At 45.7% G+C, this 6013-nt stretch overlaps 1 pseudogene; it reads left to right on the top strand.

Moving 5' to 3' along the window:
- The first annotated feature begins 535 nt into the window (after positions 1-535).
- Positions 536-5760, top strand: LOC105987298 (annotated as a pseudogene).
- The last annotated feature ends 253 nt before the right edge of the window (positions 5761-6013 follow it).

Below are 6013 nucleotides of genomic sequence, written 5' to 3' on the forward strand. Positions count from 1 at the left end.
TCCTAACTACTTCAGATTGTAATTTTCTAGTAGCCAGAAAAATCTTCTTAGTGCCAGGAGTAAAGGCTTCTGCTCCTTAACTTCCTGAGCCAAAAGAATAGTGCAGCTTTCAGAGACTGAACAAGATCAGAGTTAGTAATTTCATCCAGTGGCCAGAAAATAAAAACATTACTCTTCAGTAAAGGTTTCTCTTCTTTTTCCCCTCTGAATCATCAATCAGGACTAAACCAAGCATGAGCACTTACATCTGCTGACCATAAATACTTCATGTGTAGACCATGTGTTTGTTTTGTTTTGTTTTTGTTTTGTTTTGTTCTTTGTCGGTTATGGAGCTTGAACTGTGGGCCTGGGCACTGTCCCTGACTGAGCTCTTCAGCTCAAGGCTAGCATATACTACTTGAGCCACAGTGCCACTTCTGGTTTTCTGGTGGTTAATTGGAGATAAGAGTCTCATGGACTTTACTGCTTGGGCTGGCTTTGAACCACGTTTCTCAGATCTCATCCTCCTGAGCAGTTAGAATTATGGGTGTGAGCCATGGGCACACAGCTTGGTATTCCTTTTAAAGAAAACAATGTGTCCATTCAAGTTGGTATGATTTTCACATTTAAAGGACACTTGGGTCAAGCTAATCCCACATTCCACACGTTTCTGTAAGATCTATAGATCTTCCCCATACCTGCTGTCCTTCATCAATTACAATTCCTCTCATGAATATTTTATTTTTCACACATATTTTAGAAATAATCAAACTTATTGCATTCAATGTCTCTATGGTATTAGAGTAGCTAGGATCATAGGGGTGAGCCACCAGCGACTAGCTCCATCAATTCATTTGTAACAGCTTGCCTCCCAACCTGTATGTTTTCTTATAGGTTCACAGACACATTCTGTACACACAAATGCTTGCATTTGTTTATCTAAAACTGGACCATTCTGTGTAATATAATTCTTTCGAAGTCTTTCCATTTTCTTGAATTGTAGAATTTCATTCTTTTTCTTGCAAGAATAAAATTCTACTATATATCTATTTATAATGTGGGATATATATATATATACACACACACACACATATATATATATATATACATATAAAACATTTTGTTGGTTCATTCACTCTTTGAATAATATCTCCATGGATTCTATATTTTGGCTAATGTGAATGAAGTGCAAAAAATATGGTTGTGCTGATCATTTTACTGTGATCTTGTTTGTGTTCTATTGAATAAACCCAAGAATTCCTGGGTTATAATGTAGTTGTATGTTTCATTTTTTGAGGAACTTCAACAGTGCTTTCCAGAGTTGGTCAACAAGTTTCCATTCCCATCATCAGTGTAACAGACTTTTCTTTTCTTTTTTTTTTTTTGGGTCCGGTCATGGGGCCTGAACTCTGGGCCTGGGCGCTGTCCCTCAGCTCTTCAGCTCAAGGCTAGAGCTCTACCACTTGAGTCACAGCGCAACTTCCAGCTTTTTTCTTTTTGCTTATGTGGTACTGAGGAATCGAACCCAGGGCCTCTGGCATGCAAGGCATGCGCTCTACCACTGAGCCACCTTCCCAACGCCTAACAGACTTTTCGTTAGCTGACTACTGGACAGCATTTATTATTGTTTGGCTTCTTGATAATGGCCATTCTATATGGGGTGAGGTGGAATCTCAGTGCTGTTTTGATTTGCTGTGACATATTTCAGTGCAGATACCTTTTCTTTTTTTGGGGGGGGGTCAGGTCGTGGGCCTGAACTCTGAGCCTGGGCGCTGTCCCTCAGCTCTTCAGCTCAAGGCTAGTGCTCTACCACTTGATCCACAGCACCACTTCTGGCTTTGATCGCTGCCTATTTTCCTGAGATCTGTCCAACATGGGACTACAATACAGTTGAAGGTAGGGAGCAACTCCTCGTGGCAGGTCTCAAGGTGGTGGCTTGCCGACCTACTAATATGGCCAGAGTTTATGATGCTAGACAGGGAGGAAGTGAAAGTCCAGCAGCATATCTTTTTTTTTTTTTTTAAGTCCGGTCGTGGGGCCTGATCTCTGGGCCTTTCAGCTAGCGCTCTACCACTTGAGCCACAGCGCCACTTCCAGCTTTTTTCTTTTTGCTTATGTGGTGCTGAGGAATCGAACCCAGGGCCTCATGCATTCAAGGCAAGCGCTCTACCACTGAGCCACCTTCCCAGCCCCCGGTAGCATATCTTGAGCGGCTCATGGAAGCTTTTAGTCAATATCCTGAGACCCAGGAGTCAGCTCAGATGATTATGTTTGCCTATATAAATCAAGCTACACCAGACATAAAACAAAAGTTGCAGGTTCTAGACAGACTTGGTGAAAAGTCTATTAGGGATCTAGTAGCGTGGCAGAAAAGATTTACAATAAGAGAGAGATGGAGTGTTGTCAGCCTTAGAACTGGCTGAGGACAGCGACTGAGGGAGTCGGGGCTCAGACCCCCTCCCTGAGCCTAGCGTAACTTTGAAAGTGGAGGGGAATCCAGTCACATTCATGGTAGACACTGGAGCAGAAAACTCAGTATTACTAGCCCCGAGAGGGCCGATGTCCACTAAAACAACATGGGTGCAAGGTGCAACTGGCATCAAACCCTATAAATAGACTACCTGAAGAACAGTGGACTTGAGAGTGGGCCAGGTAACCCACTCATTTTTAGTGATCCCTGACTGCCCCTATCCATTGCTTGGGTGTGATCTCTTAACAAAAATGCAAGCTCAGATACAGTTCACAAAAAGTGGGGCTTTTGTGATAGACTCCAGGGGAAAGCCCATTAGTATATTGCTAACCAGTAAGTTAGAAGAAGAATATAGGCTATGCCAACATTTTAAGCCTGAGCCTCCGGAAGATGAGTGGCTACAGGTGTTTCCCCAAGCCTGGGCAGAAACTGGAGGAATGGGACTGGCAAAACATCAGCCTTCAATTGTTGTGGAACTCAAAGCTGGGACCGACCTAGTAAAAGTTCACCAGTACCCTATGTCACTAGAAGCAAAGAAGGGGATCACCCCCCATGTTAGAAAATTGCTAGATCTAGGAGTCTTAAAGCCTATCCAGTCAGCCTGGAACACCCCGCTATTGCCTGTCAAAAAGCCAAACTCAAATGATTATAGACCAGTGCAAGACTGGAGAGAGGTCAACAAGAGAGTAATGGACATTCACCCAACAGTTCCTAACCCATGTACCCTGTTGAGCTCTCTGCCACCGAGCCATGGGTGGTATACTGTATTGGAGCTGAAAGATGCTTTTTTAAGCCTGCCCTTAGCCCCACAGAGCCAAAGCTACTTCGCATTTACTTGGCATGATCCCGAAACTGGGATAAGCGGTCAATTGACCTGGACCAGGATTTAAGAACTCACCTACAATCTTCAACGAGGCGCTACATGAGGACCTGAGTGAGTATAAGTTTATTGCAATATGTGGATGACTTGTTGATAGCCGCTCCAGACCAAAATAGCTGCTTAAAGGGAACAGCTAGGCTCTTAAAGACTCTTGGCAACATGGGCTAGAGAGCCTCTGCTAAAAAGGCACAAATCTGTAAGCCAGAGGTCACCTATTTGGGCTTCATACTAAAGGAGGGCAAGTGCTGGCTGATGGATGCACGCAAATGAACTGTGCTAAAAATTCCTGTGCCTAAGTCAGCCAGACAAGTCAGAGAGGTCCTGGGAACAGCAGGCTTTTGCCGGCTGTGGATACCTGGGTTGCTGAGATGGCTAAGCCCCTGTATGAAGCCACCAAAAATCTCCCAGAATTTCATCGGACTGAGCAGATGCAAAAAGCCTTTGAGGCAATTAAGAGAAGCCTTTTGGAAGCCCCTGCCTTGGGCTTACCTGATGTGAACAAGCCAATCACGTTATTCGTGGCTGAACGTAAAGGAATAGCAAAGGGAGTGCTCACCCAGCCAATTGGACCTTGGAAGCGGCCAGTTGCTTATTTGTCAAAGAAATGAGACCCTGTCGCCGCTGGGTGGCCCCTCTGCCTAAGAATAATAGCTGCAGCAGCTCTCAGTAAAAGATGCTGATAAATTGACTCTGGGACAAAATCTGACTGTAGCCACTCCACACGCTCTAGAGGGGGTGCTAAGACAACCGCCCAACCGGTGTATGAGCAATGCCCGCATGGCCCATTACCAGACCTTGTTACTTAACCCCGCGTGGATCAGCTTTTGCGTTCCTATAGCATAAACCCAGCTACTCTGCTGCCAGATCCGGATCTGGAAGTGCCCCTCCATGACTGTGAGCAGATCCTGGCCCAAATATATAGTCTCAGGTCAGACTTGTTGGACTCGCCACTATCGCATGCTGAGCATACTTGGTTCACAGACAGCAGCAGTTTCATTTGAGATGGAAAAAGGTACATGGGCACAGCAGTCACCACGGACACAGATAGTGTGGGCAGAAGCACTCCCCCAGGGGACGTCTGCACAAAGAGCAGAACTAGTGGCACTAACAAAAGCCCTTCAAATGGGAAAAGGGAAGAGACTAAACATTTACATGGACAGTCGTATGCTTTTGCCACTGTGCATGTCCATGGAGCCATTTACCAAGAGAGGGGGCTGCTGACAGCTGAGGGAAAGACTATTAAAAACAAACAAGAAATTTTAAGCCTCATCCGGGCCTTATGGGAACCAGCAAATATTGCCATTATGCACTGCCCTGGCCATCAAAAGGGGACTGATTCAATAACCAAAGGAAATAACTTGGCCGATCAGGCAGCTAAGGAGCGGCCATCCAGCCCAGAGTGGAAGTACTGACTAGTAGACCCAGGGCCACGAACTTTGCCTCCTGAGCCTTGGAGTGGATAAAGAAAATTCCCATGGCCTATAAACCCCCGGACAGAGAAGGAAACAAAGACTGGTGGAAAACTGGTGAGGGGAAACTTATCTTGCCACAAAGATTGGGCAAGGGGATTCTTAAGAGAATCCATTGGGTCTCTCACAGGGGAACCCGAAGAATGCAGGACTTGCTCTGACACTCAGAAGTAAAAGCTAGGCAAGGAAATCAACTCATTGAGGACATTGTTAAAAATTGTGTAGCCTGTCAGCTTACCAATGCCCCCAATCAACCTGTTACAAAAGGAGCTTGCCTCCGTGGAGATAGGCCAGGTATGCATTGGGAAGTAGACTTCACAGAAATTAAAACTGGAAAATTTGGATATAAATATTTGCTAGTTTTGGGCTGGAAAGGTGGCTCAGTGGTAGAGTGCTTGCCTTGCAATGCATGAGGCCCTGGGTTCGATTCCTCAGCACCACATAAGCAAAAAGAAAAAAGCCAGAAGTGGTGCTGTGGCTCAAGTGGTACAGCACTAGCCTTGAGATGAAGAGCTCAGGGACAGCACCTAGGCCCAGAGTTCAGGCCCCATGACCGGACCCCCCCAAAAAAATATTTGCTAGTTTTTGTAGACACCTTTTCAGTATGGGTTGAAGCCTACCCAACAAAGCATGAGACCGCGAACGTCGTGGCTAAGAAAATCCTGGAAGAAATCCTACCCAGGTATGGCTTCCCATCCACCATCGGGTCGGACAATGGACCGGCCTTCATCTCAAAAATAAGTCAGGGAATAGCCGCTGCACTGGGGATGGATTGGAAATTGCACTGTGCTTATAGACCCCAGAGTTCAGGGCAGGTAGAAAGAATGAATCGGACTCTAAAAGAGACCTTAACTAAATTGGCCTTGGAGACTGGCCCAGACTGGGTATCGTTCCTTCCTTTTGCCCTGTTTAGAGTAAGAAATTCACCCTACCAGCTTGGCTTTAATTGCTTGCTGATTTGAGTGATACTGAATTTCTATGTAAACTTGACTATTTACAGCTTGTCCACAAAAATGTGTAACCCCAGCTTAGAGCATTTTTTTGGGGGGGTCCGGTTGTGGGGCCTGAACTCTGGGCCTGGGCACTGTCCCTCAGCTCTTCAGCTCAAGGCTAGCGCTCTACCACTTGAGCCACAGTGCCACTTCTGCCTTTTTTCTTTTTGCTTATGTGGTACTGAGGAATTGAACCTAGGTCCTCAGGCATGCAAGGCATGCG

This window comes from Dipodomys ordii, unplaced genomic scaffold (assembly GCF_000151885.1).
Source record: "Dipodomys ordii isolate 6190 unplaced genomic scaffold, Dord_2.0 Scaffold41, whole genome shotgun sequence".
Classification (NCBI taxonomy): domain Eukaryota; kingdom Metazoa; phylum Chordata; class Mammalia; order Rodentia; family Heteromyidae; genus Dipodomys; species Dipodomys ordii.